The sequence below is a fragment of the Eretmochelys imbricata genome, chromosome 25 (genome assembly GCF_965152235.1).
Source record: "Eretmochelys imbricata isolate rEreImb1 chromosome 25, rEreImb1.hap1, whole genome shotgun sequence".
NCBI classification, from domain to species: Eukaryota; Metazoa; Chordata; order Testudines; family Cheloniidae; genus Eretmochelys; species Eretmochelys imbricata.
Genome location: NC_135596.1, coordinates 9424589 through 9445139, shown reverse-complemented (window position 1 = coordinate 9445139; position 20551 = coordinate 9424589). Strand labels below are relative to the sequence as shown.

At 57.0% G+C, this 20551-nt stretch overlaps 1 protein-coding gene across 1 annotated transcript in view; it reads left to right on the top strand.

Annotated features, from left to right (window-relative positions):
- Positions 1-1069: 1069 nt before the first annotated feature.
- The window catches only part of SEMA6B (semaphorin 6B), a 92532-nt gene continuing 73050 nt past the window's right edge, over positions 1070-20551 (top strand). Inside the window, exon 1 of the mRNA XM_077841934.1 lies at positions 1070-1554. The gene's annotated coding sequence lies outside the window, so the exon portion shown is untranslated. The remainder of the gene's footprint in view (positions 1555-20551) is intronic.

The window sequence follows — 20551 nt, the reverse complement described above, 5'->3', positions numbered from 1 at the left end:
GGTGGCGAGTTGTCAGCCTCCACCCCAAACCTTGCTTTGCCTCTAGCATTAATAATAGTGTTAAATATATAAAAAACGTGTTTTTAATTTATGGGGGGGTCACACTCAGTGGCTTGCTATGTGACAGGGGTCACCAGTACAAAAGTTTGAGAACCTCTGGGGGCCTGGGGCATGACTGGTGCTGCTCGGGGCTGCGGTAATACAAACAATATAATACCTGGATTGCCAGCCTGGGATCAGCTCCCAGCTGTGCCGGGTGAGCAGGGCTGTAGGAAGGCAGTCTGGGGCCGTGGGCATGTGGCATCCCCAGAGCCCTACCTAAAGATCATGGCCTGGCCCCAACTTAGGAGGACAGCAGGTTTGTCTGTCTTGTCTGAGATTTGGGGCAAGAAATGGCTCGTGCTGTGTGTTTGTACAGCGCCTAGCGTCACCTTGGTCAGGACCTCTTGGCGCCACTCCAGTACCAATCATAAATCAAATACTACCGTCTCATAACTAGCTCCAATATAGACACAGTGCCCCGTCTGGCTACCACAAAGACCTAGGAGGAGTACCGAGGGCTGCGATTGTGTCCCCATTGTGCATACAGAGTCGGAGGCGGCCCCTGCCCCGAAGAGCTTACAGTCCAGGGGGTGGGGATGGGCAAAGAAAGAGTGCTCCTGATGCTGCAGATGGGGGAAACTGAGGCACGGAGCGGGGCAGTGGCTTGGCCAAGGTGGGCTGGGCTGGCAAGTGGAGACCTCGCCTCTGTGGCCTCAAACCAACCCACCCCTGGGCTGGCCAGGAACGAGCCTCCCCCTGGCAACCGGCCTTCAAATCCTCCCCCCGCCCGCTCGGAGCCTCTCTGCCCCCCCACCCCCCCCACGCCAAGCGGGTCCCCCTCGCGATCCGGCTCCTGCCGGAAGCGCCGGAATCCAGCCCTGCTCTTGCCGGGAGCCCGGCGGGCTGGGTGCAGGCTGGAGCTGCGGCGGAGGGGAGATGCAGCCTGCAATGTGCGCGCTCCTGATAACGCAGGAGACGGAGCCAGCAGATAGAGCCAGCGCCTGGAGAGAGGGGGGACGAGACCCGCTCTCCGCCCCCCGCTAGCCCTCCCCCCCCAGCAGGCTGACAAAGGCAGCAGGGAGGGGAGGGGTGGGGTGGGGGGGGAGGTAGCAGGAGCCCTCCTCCGTCCAGCGAGCTAGCCCCCCCCCCCCCCCCTCGCAGGAGCCCCTGGCTGCAGCTGTTCCCAGCCCCCCAGCGCTGTTCCCCTGCCGGGGGGGGGGGGGTGCTGGAGAAGAAGCTGCCGGGGTTTGCATGCACACAGCTGGTGGGGAGCTGCATTGCACCGGGGGGGGGATCTGTCAGGGAGGACCCCCCCGTCCCTCCCCGCCTGCCTGGTGTGTGTCTCTGCGCCCTGGCTCCCGAGCTGGGTGCGTGGCCAGGATGCCAGGCGGGTGCGAGGCAGGGACAGGTGTGAGGGGGAGAAGGAGGAGCGCCGCCCCTTAAAGGAAAGAGCCGCTCGGAGTTGCACGCTGCAGACAGCCCCAGCCTGGCTCCCGGGGAGCCGCCGGCACGGTAGGTGAGGGCGCCGGGCGCTGCCGGGGAGCGGGGGGGCATTGCCTCGGCCGGGGGGGGGCTTTTCCCCTGGGAGCCCTGCAAACTTTGCGGCTCTCGGCCGGCGATCGTCCGCTTGTGGGGGGCTGGGGGAGCAGCCCAGGGCAGGGGGCGCGTGGTGGTGGTGCGGGGGGGGGGTGTCGATTTCAGTCGTGGGGGGGGGGGGTTATCCCCTGCCAGGGCAGCAACGTGCCTTTGTGTAGTCGGTGAGCAGCCCCTGCCTTCCCCATCCGAGCCGGGGGGCGGGGGGGGGACACACAGAAGAGCCTGCAGCGAGCTTTTGTTACGGGCTCCAATGCCGAAGGGAACCTTGAAGGGTCACTGGCTCTACCCCCCCTCCCGGGGAGCTGGCATTTCCCAGCAGCTGGTGGGTACCGCCGGGGGGGGGTCTGTTACAAAGGGGGAGGGGCAGGAGCGGCGAGGACCCCCCCCCCAGCTGGAGCTGTTCTACAGGGGGCTGGATGGGGGGCAAGGTGAACGAGGTAGCCGAGTGGCTGCCTGGGTTTGTTTTATCCAGCCACAAGCCCCTTGGTAACCGCCTGGGGGGCGAGGGGGCAGGACGGGACCTGCCCTTCACCTGGGGTGCAGCCCCCACTGTCAGGCAGAACCTGTCTGGGGTGGAGCAGGGCGCAGACCCCGCCTGGGGACCGGGCACAGGGAGCTGAACCGCCCAGAATCCAGCACACGGGTGGGCTGGGGAGGGCTGCCGGGGGCCCTGGCATAGAGACGGGGTGGGGCAGAAAGGGTGACACTGACCCCTCCCCGGGGAGCCGTGCGAGGATCTGAGGTTTGCCACGGCCAGAAAGGTTGGCCCTGTCCTCGGATGAGGGGCGGAGGCTGGGGAACGGAGCCTTCCCCCCCATGTGGGTTCCCTCTGCCTCTGGGTGCTGGGTGGCCTCTGGACCCTGCAGCTGCAGGGAAGGTGTCTGCCGGGCTGTGGGTCCTGGTTTATGACATTTCTGCTTGAGGAATAAGGTTATTGGCAGGAAAGGAGAAAACCGCAGGGCACCAGGGGAGTTTAATACTTTTAAATGCGGGGGCTGGGCCCTGCGATTTCCAGGGGTGGGGGTTCAGCAGTGGGGAGCCTGGCTCGAGAGAGAGCCTTGCTAGACGTCACTCCACTAGGCACTTCATGGTTCCGTGCTGGGCATCAACCACCCTCACCCGGTCCTGTGAAACCCCTGTTCCCCTGACGCTGGTCACGCTAAAGATAGCCCACCTGTGTTCCTGCTCCTATCCGGGGGGCCCATCCTGCAGAGTGCTGGATAAGGGCTCTGAGAGACGAAGGTGCTCAGCGCAGGATCGGGCCCCCTGAGATCCTCCTGGCTGGTTTCCAGTTGGCCTGACGTCTGTGCTAATGTTGAGCCCCTCCTGTTTTCTGCTTTGGGGACAGTCACTGCCAGGGGTGGGGGACAGGGGCAGGGACCTGAGTGCCGCCTGGCATGTGGCTGAGGACAGGGCTTTGCCTGCTAAGCACCTGGGGCAGTATCCCAGCTCCCTGTGCAGAGACTGCCTGCCTCCCCCTTCCCTAAACGCGCACCCAGCCTCCCACATCATGTGGGATCTATAGAGACACAGCCATGGAATCTGGAGCCACCCCGGGCATCGGAGCGGCAGGGCCTATCAGTGCATCCACTCTCCCGTCTGGGGCTCGCACGGAGCACGGCTCTGCCTCGCAGGCTCCCAGGGAGCAGGAGCGGTTGGCTTGGGGATGGGAAAGTGGGGCGGGCCGTCCGGTGCTCCATGCCAGTGCCCTGAGCCCATCGTAGCAGCGGGAAGTGGAATCTGGCCTGGAGCAAGAAGGTGATTGCTCATCTCTGTGCAGGTTTGTTAGCACTTGGGATCTCCGGAGTGCCGTACAGCCCGGAGCGTGCCGAGAGGCAGCATGGCCCAGTGGGTCAGTGCAGCACCCTGAATGGGGAAGTGGGGGGACCTAGGTTCTGTTCCCAGCTCTGTCATTGTTCTCTCTGCATGACTGTGGCCCTGTCATGTCCCTTCTCTGCACCTCAGTCTGCTTGTCTGTAGAATGGGGCTGTTGGTATAATGAGAGCGTCTAGGGGTCTCTGCTGAGATCAGGCCCTTCTTGTGCTAGGTTCTGTACACAGTCCCTGAACCTGTGAGTGTACAGTCTAAATGGACAAGGGAAGGAGGGGAAACTGAGGCATGGGACGACTGCCCAAGGTCACAGAGCCGAGAGCCCAGGTCTCCTGAGCCATCACCCCATGGGCTGTCCACTAGCTCACACTGCCTCACTTTACCTAGCTGCTAATGATACCAAAGCCCCTTGAGATTGCTCCTCCAGAGGCCCTTTTCGTCCAGCAAAGTGTTATTAACGGATGATGAATAACAGTGCTGGGCAAGGACGCTGTCCGGGTGAAAATTCCATCAGAACAAAACTTTTCTGATCTGCGTCACTGGTAAGAGTTCTGCCGAGAGATTGGGAGAGGGCATCATACAAGCAAATACAGGCCTGGCTTTGGTGCTGGCCTGTCCCCCTTTCCAAGGTCTTCACTTAGTTTCACTTTCTGGGCCAGACCCTTCGGCTGCTGGAGATGGAGTGAAACGGGTGCTCTGCTGGCTGTTGAGAGCTCACGCTGTAGCCTGCCCCGTGAATAATAATGAATAATCTTAACCCATTGTCCATTTCACCTCTGGTTCCTGTCCTGTGGCGTTGGGAGTTGCCCATGCTGTAAGGGGAACGCAGGGCTCCAAGACTCAGTCTTCATTGGTACGATCATCGGAATAAATAGTGTTTAATGCTAATAAAATCGGTGCCGTCTAAATCTCTTTCACGCACCCCTCAGCCCCATCATCTAGTATTTTGAACCTAAATGTAGGGCATGGACTACGTAACGCTAGGGGGCAGATTTTCAACTGCGTAGCACCCAGTCGCTGCCATGATGCCGGCACTATCCGTTTAAAGGATAAGCATGGGCCCTTCACCTGCAGCTGGTGCAATTGGGGGTGGAGGGTGGGTCTTGAGAACATTGGTGTGCTTGTTTTTTCTTTTGTGCTTTTAATTTGAAATCGGGCAGGGCTGTGTTTGTGAATGAGGGGCCCAGTCCTGCCAGGTGCAGAGCACTCTCCGGCCCCGTTGAAGTCAGCGAGGGTGCTCAGCAGCTGCCCGCCGGATCGGGCCTTCCTATGGAGCGTGTACTGTGCGGGGGTGTGGTGGGGAGGCAGGCTGCCCCTTTGCTGAGTGATGCAGGGCTGTGTGGATGTAACATGGATGCAGTTGTCCTCCTTTGTGGAGGGACGCTGGCCCACAGCCTGCCCCCGAATTTCGCTCCATTCTGATGGGTGGGATGCCATCCCCCTGGAATAGCCAAACCCAGGGCTCTGCCAGTGGTCAATCGATCAAGGGGTCAGAGCCAGGGGGCTCCCAAGTTGTCTTAGCTGCCGCTCCGGATTCTTTTGCAGCGTGCAGGTGGCGAGTCATGTGCTGGAGGGCGGGAGGGCTGTGCCGTGGGGTAGCAGCACCACGGGGAAGGCTGCCTCATAAGAGAGAAGATGTGGGGGGGGGGAGGAGATTATGGAAAGGAGGAAATAGAGGGGAATATTTCGGGGGGCATCGTGAGGTAGGGGGCAGTATTTATTGGGTTGCTATGGAGAGGGGGAGAACTGGCGGTGTTTATAGGGGTTTGGGGCTGGGAAAAGATGGTGGGGGGGGGAAGGAGGGATGGACTCCCCTGCCCTGCCCTGCCCCTGCAAAGGCAGCACTTTACTGAAGGCAGCTGGGAAACTTTGCCCTGGCTCCGCGCGCCGAGGGTACCAGCTCCCAGCTGAGCAGGTGGTTTCAAGCTTGTATGCTGTGACCACAGGCACCCCAGACCCCGCCTTGGGTGGTGCCGCTGGGCTTTGTACCGTTCTGTGCCCAGGATCTCGCCCGGGTTCGGGGTCAGTGGCTTTTGGGGAGCGGGTCGTTGCAGGGTTCATAGCCTGCTGCGGTTTGGGCCGATCCTTAACGGCAATGTTTGCAGACCGGCTGCACGGGTTGTTTTATCCCTGCAGCTTTGCTGGCCGTTTGGAAAGGTCACCGTGTGTGTGTGTGTGTGTGAGGGGCAGTGGGTGGGGGGTGTCTGTCAGGGGCTGTGTGTGTGTGTGTGTGTGTGTTTTATGGCGCTTTCAGACCCATTTTTCACCCGCTCTGGCCATGAAGAAGCTGGCCGCTTTGCGGGAACCCAGCCTCGAGTGCGCCATTCCCAGCTAGACCCAACCCCGCTGGCTTATGGACGCTGCTTCTGAGCCAGACTAACCGGGGACTAACCGGGCTGAGCAGGCTGCTGACCTGGGTCGCTCTCGAACTCCGTTTCCTACTGTTGGGCAGGAGGATTGAACTCCCCTGCCGGCATCGGCAGCGCCCGGGGGTCACTAGTGATCAACACGTGCCTCCTGCTTCCGCCTTCACCCTGAGGCTGTCAGTCCTTGGGGAAGGGAGGGCTCGAGGAGAGAGCTTGTGACCTTGTCTCTGGGCAGCACAGGGCCCTTTGTTACTGACTGCAACCGGCTGCCATAAGCAAACCTCCAGTGAGACTCTGTCGCCCTCTAGAGGTGGCTTGGACAATCCAGGATCGCCCTGGGGGCCGTGGGAGTTGAGGTCACTGAAAAGGAGCAAGATCTTGCTTGGAGGGGCTGTCCCCTGCAGCTAGCATGGGGAGTATTTTATTAATGAAGTATCGAAGATCTCTGCCCACCTTCCTCTTTGGCCACTTTGTTCCTTCTGTGGCTCTGGCCTTTGTGTGAGTGGTGCGCAGAATGGGGGCCGGAGGGGTGGGGAGGGGCTCTTTAGTATGCGGTGTTGCAAGAGTTGGCAGGCTTCTCGGCCAGACAGGATCTACTTGGAAAGGGAGCTTGGGGATCTGATGCTGAGGCTTTCCTTCCAAGGGGGATGGGGGGGGGGGGGCGGGGCTGGTTTCTCAGAGAAACCCGAGAAACTTCCCAGCGTTCCGCTTGGAGGCTGTTGAATTTTGCTGCACACATCTACCCTCCTGGCACGTGCCCCTCTGGTCTGTCTCTGTTCACCCCCTCTGACTCTGTCACTCTTGCAGCCCCATACCTGCCCCTCGGTCTAATCTAGCATGTGTCTGTCTCCTATATCGATTGCCCGCTCACTCGTGGCTGGCCCTGCATGGATGAGCTGGAGGGGGGAGGCATTCAGCTACTCCAGCGACGATCACCTCTCCTTGGGAGGCAAAGGGGGTGCGTGGAGCCCCTTTGTCCCCAGGGCACCTGCTCAGGAGGTCACTGTAAATCTGGCCACACGGGCTGGGGAGCACAAAGGGGGAAGACCTGCTGATGCTGCCCCCAGCACTCGCTGGCCTGGAGAGGTCCTAGTTTTACCCCACTTTGTTTAGGGGAGTGGGTGGAGAACCCAGGGGAACTTGTTTTTGAAAGGACAACCGGATCGACTGCTCATCGTGCGCCTCCCGAGTGCCCAGGGGAGTGTTGCACAAGCTCTCTGCTTGGTTGCAGGGCCTGATCCTGCAAGCCAGGGCCTCACTGAAGCAACTGGGTCAATTTGGGGAAGGAAGGGCTGCTCCCATGAGCCAGGGGGAAGCTCTCATTTGCTCCAGGTATTTTCAAGGCCTGGCTGTTAAACCGCTTCTTGGAGTTTATTACCCTGGTGCTGCAACTCCTCTGGCTTGGGATCCGGGTGGAAGCTGCCATGGGCCCGGTTGCCTTGCCCGGAGCCCACAGGAGCTGCATCCTAGAAGCTGGAAAGAGGACTGGTCTTTTCTCCTACACCCACGCTGCCTGGAGCCTGGATCCCATGTCAGCCAGGGAGCCGCTTTTAAATACGTTTTTGTTCCGCCCTGCCGTTCAGATAAACAATGGGAAATTAATGAATTCAAACCCCGAGCAAGTAAACCAGCCCGAAGCCTCACACCTCCCGCAGGCAGGCAATTCAGAAGCAAGGCTGAATGACTCCATGCTTGTGTGCCCTGCTGTAATGCAGGGAAGGGGATGTGTGGTGCTTTTCTCTTGGGGCAGGATCTGTGAGTTACTCCTAGCAATGGCCGACAAATTCTTTCCTGGTTGGGGTCGTGGGGAAGGCTGCTCCCACTGCAATCCTGTTTAAGGTGCTGAGGGGTAATTTTATTACTAGTTGTGAATGTTTATCTGATGGGCATGACCAAATTCCCTGATTGTGCAAGGTGCCGTACAGACACAGAAGAGACAATCCCTGCACAATCTAAGGCCCCTGTTCAGGGCAGTGCTTATGCACTCCTGGAATTCCCAGGGGATTGAAATCAATGGGAGAGCATAGATTTTTTCCGGCCAAAAGGGACCATCGTGTGGATCTAGCCCAAGCCGCCTGCGTTCACACCGGCCAGAGAACATCCCCTGGCGATTCCTGCATCAGTCAAAGCCCAGAACTTCGGGCTGAGCTAGAGCTTGTCTTTTGGAAAGCCAAGCAGGGCTGGATCGAAAAGCTGCAAGCGCCGGGGAATCTGCCGCATCCCTAAAGTTATGCTCCTGCTTAAGTGCTGCCCTGAATCGGGGCCTGAAAGGAAACTCTCGAACAATGGGGCCCCGTTGAGGTTAATGGAGCTATGTCCGTTGACGCCAGCCGAGGTGCTGCCCCTCGGAGACTTGTGGGAGCTATAGTTGCAGGGGGGGCGCCAGCTTTGCCCAGACTGCCGAAGAGCGAATAAAGAATTGCTGCCTTAGTGCTAAATTCTCTGATGTTTCTTGGCTTAATGTTATCAGATGGCCTTGCGGTTTGTGTAATTAATGATACCGGTGTATATAAAATTTGATTTAGCAATCGCTGGATACGGATGCCTATATCTAGGCAGGAGATAGGGACAGAACTAGGTCAGTTAGTGCCTCCTCCACGCCAGGGCAGGATCCCCCCCCCTCCCCCCGCAGTGTATCTTCGAGTCTTTTTTTGAGTCTAGTTTAAGAGGCAAGTTTTGAAACCCACCTCTGCTGTTTGCACGGGCACTTTACGCACCCACTTATCTGCACGGACACGACACTGTGCAACCTGATGGAGCAGCTGTTCATCTGGGCTGTGCTCAGGAGATCGGGATCCGGTTCCCAGTTCAGTCGCAGGCCCCCCTGCGTGACGTCAGGCAAGTCCCTGAAGGGAATTCTGTACTCCTGGAAGGCAATGGGAATCTTACCCCTGACTTCCTTTCTCCCACCCTCTGTGTTATCTGTTCAGATTGTAAGCTCTTCAGGGCAGGGGCTGGCTCTTGCTCTGGGCACATGCAGCACCTAGCACAGAGGGGCCCTGAGCTCTGCACACGCTGCTCATAATTGCAACTCTCTGGAGTCTGGCAAGGCAAAAGTAACTCTTCTCCCGGGAGTCTCAGTTTAGTCACACTGCGTCTCCTGCCTCTTCCATAGCATACGGCGTGCATTCGTCAACATAAACACTAGTAAAGAAATGCAGGAATCAAAAAGACTACAGACGCACTGCATGGCTGAGCGAGGATGTTTAACTCGTTCATTTCCTGCCTGGAGAGGCCACCTCCCTGCTCACCCTGCTCCACTGCGTGTGTGCGTTCTGCCGCAGGGACCGATCCCAGCCCTGCCTGCGAATCTTTCCATTGACATAATTATAGTATGTAGTGTCAAGATGGCCCGGCTGAGATCCGGGCCCCAGTGTGCTAGGCTCTGTACACCCACAGCAAGAGCCAGTCCCTGCCCCAAAGTGCACACAGTGTGAGTGGGGGAAACTGAGGCACAGAGCGGGGAAATGACTTGGCCATGGTCACCCAGCAGCTCCATGGCAGAGCCAGGGATAGAATCCAGGTCTCTAGAGGGTTAGCTCTGTGCTCATTCCACTAGCCCATGCTGGTTCTGGTAATGACTTCAGTGGGCTTTGGATCAAGCCCTAACTTTACAGATGCTGCGTGTGCCAGCAGCTCAGCAAATTGTTAATGCAATTTTGATTCTCTTAGTAAAGGGAGGGGGAGAAGTAGAGTGAACTCCCAGCGGGGCTGGATTGAGCTAACAGGATTTCACTGCCTATTTAATTATAACTTTGTAAAATTAAAAAAGCAAAACAAACCCCCCCTTGTCTCCTTCTGCATGTCTCTGCCTGCCCCTGGGAGCCTGGCAGAGCCTTCGCCCGCTGCAGGGAGGTGGATGCTAACGAGGACACCCCCCCCCCATTTCTTGGAGAGCTGGTGGCAGCGGTGGGAGCTGGCAGTGGTTCCCGGTGGAGCGCAGCACCCAGGCTGCATGTCCCAGAAGCCCAAGGAGGCTGGGCAGGCTCCTTATGGGGGGGCAGGAACTTGGTCGCCGTGACGGATCAGGCGTCTCTTAAGCAGTAGACGCAGGTTGCAGCCAGGGTAGAGGTGCGATGCAGCCCTAGTAGTAGAGATGCCCACCGTACTATCCCTCCTCCAGCCGCTCCATCTCCCCGGCACGTCTCAGCCGCTCTCAGCTTTCAGGGTGTTTTCTTGGGCCTGTGAGTGCGAAGTTTTTCCCAACTGCCTCCTTCTCCCACACAGGCTCCACAGACCCGGGTCTGGCGTTTCTCTCCCCAGCGCCGGAGCTAGGATCTCCAGGCTAGTTTAGCCGCTTCTTTGGCAGAACAGCCCGAGTGCAGCTTCAGCTCTGTCCCGCTGGCTGCCTGCAGCCCGAGCAGCTCCTCGAGCCCCGCACGGCTCGGGCCTTGCTCTCAGAGGGCAGACTTGTGCCCAGGTGACCCGGGTCAGGAGGGCATGGGACCCTTCGTGGGTGGGTCACGCTCGCTCTGCAGCCTTGAGCCCTGGGCATAGACGGAGGCAGCCGGGCCGGCATTTTGATGCACCGTGGCTAATCCACGCACTGATGTGGATAATCTCTGGCCCGACGGCCCCACTGGTGACCTCAGCCGGGCCGCAGCATGGACGTTTCCTTGAGTTGCGTCCCAGGCAGGTGCCCAGGATGGGTGACGCCAGGCACAGCTGTGCGATCACGGGGGCGAAGCGGGGCTCCTAGCCGGCAGGGGGGATTGCTCGCCCTGGCAGACCAGGTGCATGGCAATCCGTGGGCTGCTGTTCTGTGGCCCAGCTCCTGAGGAGCTTGGATCTTGTCGGGCTTTGGTGTCTATTTCCCTCCTTCTATTTCCCTCGTTCCTTTGTCCTTTCACTGGGTTTATAACTCCGCTGGAAAATAATTTTTGCCTTTGGGGCGGGGTGGGGAAACTCATTTTGGGTGATGGGACTGAGGACGGGGCTGAATCCAGGCCTCCTTCCCAGGCACCTGGGAACTGAGGAAGGGGATTTACCCAGCACTGCCCAGACACGCTAGCCTGGCAGGAAACTAGAGGTGGTTTCCAAAGAATTCAGATAGGTCCTCGAAACATTGCTCCCTCTCTGCCTCTATTCAGCAGCATTTGCATCTGGGGGTTGGATAGCAGAGCCCCCATCTCCAGGGGACTTAGACTGGGATTTTACAAGGGCGTAAAGGAGTTAAGTGCCCAAATCCCACTGATTTTCCAAAGGGAATTGGGAACCTAGTGCTCGCCTTAGTACGATAAGCAGTGGCCAAACTTGACCCGGCTCAGCTGGCTGCATTTGAATGAGCTCGGCCTCTTTAGTCTGGAAACAGGGACTGAGTGGGACACAATCAGGTGTCATCAGAGCGTGTTACAAAGGCGGGCGGGTCTCATTAACCCCATGTGACAGATGGGGAAACTGAGGCACAGAGCAGCGAAGCCGCATGGCCCAAGGTCACTCAGGAGCAGAGCTGGGGATAGAACCTGGGTCTCTTGACACCCGCTCTCCTGCCCTGACCAGAAGACAATGCTGAAAATGAGGACGGGGTGGGGGTAGGGAAGGGAAATTGTTTTGGAAAGTTCCATTAAAATCTCTGTATCAGGTCTCCGCTTGCCACGACCATTTCCCATCCCTCGCGGCCTCTGGTGCTCTCCCTCCGAGTGCCGCCGAGGACGGAGTGACGTGTCCTCGGCTTATGGGCAGCAGGGGAATCCCACGCTGGGGTTGGAGGGAGGGATCCAAATGCGAGAGAGACCTTTGCCTTTGGGCAGGGAGCACCCTGCACTCAGAAGCGCCCCCTGCTGGCTCCTCTTCAGCATTGCCTAGCTCGCCAGGATGGTGAGGATGAGGTGGACACTGTCAGAGGCCAGGGAGGCAGGACATGCCCTTCAGGGGAGGGGGATTGGCAGTGTCGCCCCAGCGGCCTGGCTGCGTCAGAGGAAGCAGCAAATCCCGCTCCAGTGTCAAGCGGTGGGAACATAACTCTTTTTTTATTATCCGCCCCATTCATCATCTCTCTGCCAAGGGACATTGAGATAAAGTGCCAGTAAATTAGAAAGTGTTAAGAAGGCGATTTGGGAGGCTGTGAGCCTGGGGTGATTAGAAATCCTTCTTCTTGCAAAGCTGGCCCAGGAACAAGGATGTGGCAGGCCAGCCCATGGCCGCCAAGCCACGAAAACACTGCCCCTCCACCCTCAGGAATAGCCACTAGGTCCCCGTGCCCAGCTCCCATGCCACGGCGCTGCCCATGCCTTTGGTAGCTGCTCACAGGCCTGGCACCCTTTGTTTTTGTGGCCAGGAGGGTGTCCGCCCAGCATTGATCATAGGATTGGAAGGGACCTCGAGAGGTCATCTAGTCCCGTCCCCTGCACTCAAGGCAGGACTAAGTATTCTCTAGACCATCCCTGAGAGGTGTTCGATGTCCCATGCTGGTTTCCTTAGGGCGGAGGATGGCGGCGTGAGGCACAATGGGGAATGGGATCCTCTCCAATTCGGGGAGTAGGCGTGGCCTAACAAAGACTACATTTCCCATGATGCACCATAAAGCCTGCACACACGCATGTACCTACACCCCTGGCCTTGAGCCGCTGGCCTGGCAGAGGCCGGTTTCAATCCGTTCCCGGCCGGTAGTTCTCAGGAGCGGTTACTGTCGGGTACCCGGTGCGCTCGCTGGCTGGAGCGACCCGTGGGACAGGAGGCTAGAGGTTCTTGGGGGAGGTGTGTCAGCGACACACCAAAGCCACCTTGGCACTCACAGGCCCCATTGCAATCAGGCCAAGAGTGAGCGGGCAAACTCGCCTCTCTCTGCCGGGGCGGTCCCTGCGGGCCGCGGTTGAGGCTCATTGATGGAGAAGCCGGTTGGTTGTGAATGGGTTTGTCTCTCTTCCTGGTAGATTGGAGTGGGAGGCTGGGAGCTCGGGTCAGTGATGGAAAGGGAGAGCGAGCAGAGCTCTGCCATCTCCCTACCAGGCAGGATTCCTTCCTCCAGGACGTTCTCCGGCACTCCAATGGAGCCTGCGCCTCTCTGGTCCGGGGGCTCAAAGCACAAGGCCGAGCCTTGGGCTGCTAACGCCAGGCCCCCGGCTAGCTCTGCAGCCAATCCTGGAAAGAGCCACCCCGACTCGTGAATTCGGTCCAAGTGGTGTCATCAGATCTGGGCACCACACGCTTTGCTCCACGGGCCAAATTCAGAGCGGAGTCTTGGCAGGTGTAACTGAGTCCCTGAGACCCCCTTCCACGGGCACCCTGCCTCAAGTCCCCTCTGCGCTCAGCCCAGGGAGTCTGTTTGTTGCAAACACCTTTGCCCCAGGAACCCAGCTCTTTTGATTGTTTTTTGGTCTGGGGCCAGATCCCCAGGTGCTGCAAATCAGCCCAGCTCCACCCAGAGGCAAGGGAGATTTATACCCGGCGGGGCTAGGGCCGAAGAAGCAGCAGGTTAATCAGTGTGGTTCAGAAGGGGTGTGCTCCAACCCGGGCAGGCCGGCTGGCCCCCATCCTGCCGCATGGGAGTGCCTGCCGCAGGGCTGCGTAACATCCATCGTGTCATCTTTAAGAGGAATGCTCGGACTTGGAAGGATGAGGTCAGTGCTGCGAATAGACACGTAACCGCCCAGGGCCCTGCCGGTCCCAGCCTGCGAGGGGAGCAGCCCCCGTGTGCCCCGTCGGCACCGAACGACCCTCCCCCCCAGGCAACGGTTACCTTGGGTGTCCTCCCCTGTCAGCATCATCCTCGGGCTCCCCAGATCCCACCCCCATCCCAGAGCACACCCCCTAAATCAACCCCATCCATCCACCTGCATGTGCTTGAACGTCAAAGCCCCCAACACTGTCCACTCCCCCATGTCAAACCAGCCCCCCATCTGCCCTCTCATACGGTCTGCTCCCCACCCAGTCAAACCAGCCCCCTCCATCTGTCCATCCACTTCTCAGTCCCCCAGCACCACTACCAGCCGTCCCTAGACAGTCCCCAGCATTGCCATTCCCGAGTGTGTCAGATACTCAAAGGCCTGCCTTGCCCGGGGGTGTGTTCTCATCTCCAGGTGCTGGGAGCTGCACGTTTAATCCCTGTGCATGGAGATGAGGAGCTATCCCGGAATGCTCTGCTCCCTTGGTTCTCTCCCACCCCTCGCTTCTCGTTTGCTGTAATGGACTCGTTTTTCTGCCCAGTTTGTCCACCCATCTGCCCCCAGAGAGAGAGACACCCTCAAACTGCACACACACGCATCCCCCCCCCACACACACACAGACACAGCCATGCTCCTGCAGGCACACCCAGTACAACACCACAAACACATGGATACCACACACAGTGACGCCACGGCACGCACCACTTACCTGACTCCTGCAAACAATACAGACCCCCAACACACCCAGAGCCACGCTCGCGTACACCACACACCCATGCTGCGGACACCGCCCACACGTGTCTCACGCAGTGGCCGAGGGAATACAGCCAAAATTGGCCCCGAGCAGCCATCTGACTTTAGTAACAAGCTCCCTCTCCCCGGCCCCCGCCCCCAAAGCCCTGCGTTCGCTTTCTAGCCATTGTGGAGCGAGCGTCTTTTATTAGCAGGCAGGTCATCGTTAGCGGGTCACGAGAGGTTTGCACCTGCGTCCCAATTCAAGGCGCCTTGCTCATCCCGTCGGGGGCAGAAAGGCAAGGCCGTGCGACCTGCACGTCGGGTCAGATTGGCAAAGTCACAGCCCCGGAATGAGTGTGTGATGAATTTTGACTGACGAATAAATGCGGGCCCGCAGGGATCGGTTCGCAGGCAGAGCCGGAGGTGAAAGTCATTGAATAAAGCCTTGATTCTGAGTGACCCACCTCTCCCACACGCAGCCGTGTGCAATCCACGCAGCTCCTCGCTATAGCACACCCGGACGCTCCCCACCCCTGTAAATCACAGACGTACAAGCTACCCGGGCTCAAAGCCCCATGGCTAAGCGCGCACCCGGACACCAATCCACAGACACATGCAGGACACAGGTACCTATCCTTGCAAGCCACACAAATACACACTCTACACGCAATGGTGCGTATGCAACACACATATATTTGCGTGCACAACCTCCCAGCAGACCACACCCCCAGAAAGACTCCCGGGTATATGCATCCACACATATCCTGTACACACCCACACACCCCCCGCCCCCACGGATTGCGCACGGTCACACTGCAGACCCACAAAGACCTCTGGGGACGTGCGTACACACAGCTAATGAAGCACACGGGTGCGCACACACTGATCTCATCTCTGCGCTTTCCCAGTCCCTTTGAAATCCTCCTCAAAGGCGCACTGGCTTTGAACCGTTCCTCCCCCCCGCAAGCGTGAATTAATAATATTCTTTTGCCCTCGTTTCTGGGGCCTGGATCAACACACTTGGCCAGCCCTGTGCATCCGCTTCACGACCCCGCCCTCCACAAAGCCAGGCCAAGGTGGGGCGGCGCGGGGAGACCCCCGCTGCGGAGATAAGGAAGAGCATATTGTGGGGCAAGTGGCGAGAGAGGCAAGGCGTTGAAATTTTTTTTTTTACCTGGTAGCTTAGCATCTGTGATCTCTCTTTGCCTCTGAAGTGTTCTCGGGGAATGGTCCATGCAGCTGAAAAGGGGGGGGGGGGAAATCAGTGTGCAAAGGGAGGATGGGGTTTGTGTGTGCGGGGGTGTGGGTGTGAATCTATAACTGATTTGCAACCCCCCAGCCTGCCCCCAGCTGGGTTCCTTTGAGGTCTCTCCAGCCCTGCTGTCCCTGACCCCGTGTACTCAGAGGAGTGGGGAGCTCACAGATGTCCCACCAGTGCCCCCCCCCACTGGACCCCACTTACGATTGGACCCCAGGTAAAAGCAGAAAAAGCAGCTGGGGCAGAGGGAGAACATCCCAGTGGGCCTCTCTCTTGGAACACAATAGCACTTGGTTCCTGGGGCACTAAAGGGTTAATTCACCAGGGGCCCTTGACTGCCCTGGGGACACCCCCCCCACCTTTCACCCTCCCTAACTCCCCTCCACCCCCTCCCAAATTCATGCCCAGCCCTCTCCGCCCAGGGCCTTCATGCCCATCCCCAACCTACAGCTGCTTCAAAGCCAGCAAGGCGAGCATGATAAAGAGAGTTCAAAGGGCTAATTAAAACAGGAATTGCCCCCCACAAAAATTATGATGCACCCAGCAGAAAGGAGTGGTTAGAATCAGAGGGTGGAAGCCAGGACTCCTGGGTTCGATTATCAAACTCTGCCACTGACTCAGTGTGTGGCCTTGGGCAAGTCTCCTCTCCGCTGGGTGCATCTGCTTCCCCTTCTGCAGCAATGCCTGAGCAGGGCTGTGGTTTCTGTTCGCAGGACGCTGTACGGATGTGAAGGGATTAGCAGCTAGAGGGCTGAGCAAATGCCAGTGGATCATTTCTGGGAAAGGATTTCATAGATTGCACGGTGATCGTCTAGTCTGACCTCCTATCATTTAGCCAGTTTTTAATCCATTTAATGTGTGCCCTGTTAATTTTCTATCACTCTATCAACATGTTATGAGGTACCAAATCAAACGCCTGAGAGAAGTCTAAATATGTTATCGCAACACTATTACCTTTATTAACCAAACTAGTAATGTCATCCAAAAAAGATAACAAATTAGTTTGACAGGATCTGTTTTCCGTAAACCCATGTTGATTTGCATTAGTCACATTATCCTCCTTTAATTTGTTGTTAATCAAGTCCTGTATTAGCCACTCCATTATCTTGCCAGGTATCAATGCCAGGCTGAAAGGTTTATAATTACCCCAGTCATTCCTTTTACCCTTTTTAAAAACTGGCCCAACATTAGCTTTCTTCCAGTCTTCTGGAACTTCCCAAGTGCTCCAAGACTTATTGAAAATCAACATTAATGGTCCAGTGACCTCATCGGCCCGCTCTTTTATAACTCTTGGATGCAAGTTGTTTGGATCTGCTGATTTAAAAATATCTGAGTTTAGTGGCTTCTGTTTAACATCCCCTAGAGATACTAGTGGAATGGAAAGAGTGTTATCCTCACCGCATGATGAGACTGTATCGTGTTTTTTCTCCAAATACAGAAGAGCAATATTTATCGAACTCCTCTGCCTCTTTTGCCTTGTTGTTGATAATTCTACCATTTCCATCTTAATTTAGCCTTTCAGAGAGTGTGATTTCCCTGAGTTTTACAGTTATGCATGTATTGGACTGAGATCTCTCTTCCACACCGTGGCTTGATTGGAAATATTGGGATTGGTCAAACAAGGGATTGAGTGATGGGATTGGTTGGATGAGTCACACGGTATTAGTTTTGTTCTCTGATTGGAGGAGTAGGCAAGGGTTTCTGGGAAAACTCCAGCATGTGACTCAGTGGCACGAATACTGATGCAAAGCCGTACAGACAGGGGCTGCAGCGAATCTGCTGTGCAACGTGACCCTTGCCTGGCACTGGAGCGCCTCTCCGAGGGCAAAGCTTTGCACACTGCCCCAGCCACTACAACAGCCCCCTGTTTACTCCCCGCTGGTTGAGTTGCTCCTTTATCTTAGGGGGTCAAGGCTGGTGGCTTTTGGTGTGGAATGTCCCAGGTTTGGTCCCTGATCTCTGTGTGATGGTGGCCATCTCCGTTGCATGGTGTTCCTAATGGGAGGTCATTAATGAAAGCCACAGTTGGGGTCTGTATGAGCAGTTGGGGAATGACTGCCGTCGGTGACAGCTCAAGGCTCCTTCCAGACTGGATTCCCAGCTCCTGGCAGAGAACAACGAACTATTTCTAGGCCTGCAAGGAAACAATTCACTTTCCAGCACAGGAGCAAAGCCGTAGGCGGGAGGCAGCTTCATGCAGTTGGATTCCTAGAACAATATCCCTTTGTTCCCATGTGGCGTTAGCAGCCAGCAACCTGGCCTGTCCCGGAGCTGTCAGGGCCATCTGAGCACGTCCGCCTTCTCGCATCCGGATGGAAGTACCTAGTCGCCTGGGGCGGCAGGTTCAAGGCCCAGCAGGGTCAATATTATCCCCTGGGTCAATACATTGCATTCGAGGCAGTTCCCTGCATAGGTGATTTTCATAGAAGACTTCAAAAGCCAAGCAGGAGATTTTACAGAGCACATTCCAGTTCCTCACTCCAATTTTATTTGTTCCTTTGAAAATCTCCTTGTCCAAGCTTGTACTCTGTGCAGACATGAGGAGGCCCTGGCACGGTTAGGGGGATTGTCCCCAGTTTTTCTGTCCCTTCCTCTCGCTGTTATATGCTGTCTTCCACCCTAGAGGTGGCTGCATTGCAATGATGGGTGACGTGATTTCTGGGTGTCCTCGAACATCCACAGCTGCTTTGAGATCTTCACCATCTGTCACGCAGCCGGGATTAGACCACTTGAGCTCAAGAAGATTCTCCATATAAGGTGTATGACACACAGTGGAGCAGTTCAGATTGCACCCAGCAGAGGGCAGTGTGCTAGATCCTACTGGAGGGTGGTACAGTAGCCAGCGCATTACATTACTGTGGACAGAATTCTGTAAGCACTTCAGGATCCTTAAGATAATATTTATTAACACCAGCTGCTCTCCTGTCTAGCGGGCGCGGCACGGGACTTGCCATGGGTAAGGAGCAAGACTCTGGGGTCCATTGCCTCAGGAGATCATTTGCAGGTTCCCCATTCCCACCTTGGCTCTCGAGATTCCTTCGTCTCAGTGTCGTTCACAGTTATTACAAAGCCGGGCGTCGCGTGCCTCACTGGCTGATGTCCCCGTCTGGGGCTTTGATTTCCCTGCAGCCCCTGTCGTGAGCTCCCCCAGTCAGTAATGGAACGGGATCTGACAGCTCACGGGGCAGACGCCAAGTTCAAAGCCTTTGAAGTGGCGGCTGCGAAATATAGATCTAGATCTGTGGTGTGCCCCGGAATGGAGACCTCGGAGCGTTGGCTCCTGGGGGAGGCTGGCTTGGCCTGGCGGGGCTGCAGCGTGGGAAGGACTAGCGGTGCCTGGCGTCGCGGAGAACTCCTCGTTAATACACCCCAGCTCATCGGAATAACAACAACCATCTCCCGACCTAGTTAACAAGCCTGTCTTACATTGGCACGTACCTTTTCATCAGATAATATCAGTGTTTTGCAAGCGATGCATGCGCGGATGACGCTGCTGGAATGCAACCATCTCAGGTGTGGGGCAGGAACTGCCAGGCCGCCCACAGGGGACAGTGTTTTGGGCAAGCCTGCTGCTCTTGCCATGGGGTCTTTGTTGTTCTGGTAGCTCAGAGAGGAGCTGGGCTGATGAAGTCTGTGGTCACCTGCCAACCTGGCATTAAGCTGTCGCTTTTCCTGGTCTCACTTGCTTCCTGGTCGCCCTAACCCACTAAAGATGGGGCTGAGCTGGGGCAGCCTGGATCCAAACTGCAGCAGCATTTGGTAGCCAAGCGCTCGGCTGATTGTGCCCTGGTGCCAGGTACGTTCCAGTCTCTTGATGCCAGTTTGGGACAAAGCTGGGGAGGGGGATGGGATGGGGGAAGCCCTGGCAGGGCAATTCCAGTCGCTTGGCTTGGTTGGTGAGTTGCTTGGTTATCTGTGTTGTTTTGGGCAGGGCTGGTTTCCAGTCGGTTTAGAGCGATGGCCTTGGGGCTGGGGATGCTGCTGTGTGCCGAATGCTGCCTGCTTCATGCTAGGGACAGGTTTGCACACGCGTGTGCGTACACACACATGCAGTGCTACCCTGTTATTTTCGACACGCTGACTCGAAGCGAGCTAGCACAGGTATGTCCCCTTGAGCTAGTATTTCCGCCTCTGGCTGGCAGTGCAGGCCTGCCCTTGTCTCTCTGGGTCTCGCTTCCCCACCTGTATAATGGGTAGAATAGCCCTGTCCAGCTCCTAAAGGGGAATCCAGTGAAGACTGTGAGGCACCCAGAGGTGCAGCGATGGGGCCATAGATGGACAGTGCCCTGCCGGTGCCAGCATAAAGCCGTTTGTCTCCCTCCTTAACCCCGCGTGCCCTGATCCAGCCGCCTCGCTCGTCCCGCCAGGCAGGAGCTGCGCCGGGGGCTTTGCTGCTGTTTAATATTCTTCCAGCTGCTCGGTCGAGGTGGTGGATCAGGTGACTCGGCGGTCGGGGCCTGGCGCAGGTGACGGGAGGTCCTCTAGAACTCCTCCAGCAAAGCCGACAGCACCTTTTGTCCTCGCTCCCCTCCCATTTGGGTCTCCATCCTTTCACCCAGCCCCGGGCCGTTTTCAAGAGCTCCGGTGGATCCTTCATCTGACTTAACTACGAATAAGTTTTTTGGAAGTGTCGAATTAAAGGGGACTTTTTCCTACCCAGAGCCCAGCAGCCAGGCAGGACATGGTGCAGGGGAGACTAAAGAAGAAATAAAAACATCAGCAAAATAAATGGTAGGCTTCAGAGTAGCAGCCGTGTTAGTCTGTTGTTAAATAAATAAATGTTATTAGGGCTTCAAATAGTGAAAAGGATGAAGAGCAGCATATTGTCTCTGGTTCTGTCTCCCGGCCTGCTTCCCCCCCCCTCCTCCCACCTTTCTCATCCTTGGATTGGTTTCTTAAAGTTTCTGGTTGCTTGTTCGCTCTTGTAGAGTTTCCTGTTAGCTCTGTATTTGTGTAGGCTGGTTTGTTATTGTAGGGTTGCCACAGAGTGCTTGGGGCCGTGGGCACGGTTTTGTTATCATAGGGTCAGTTATCAGCACTGGGGCTGTCAGGCTGGTTTGTTGTTCCCGAGTGCTGGGGCTGGGTCGGCTGGTTTGTTAGTGTAGGGTTCCCTGGGAGCT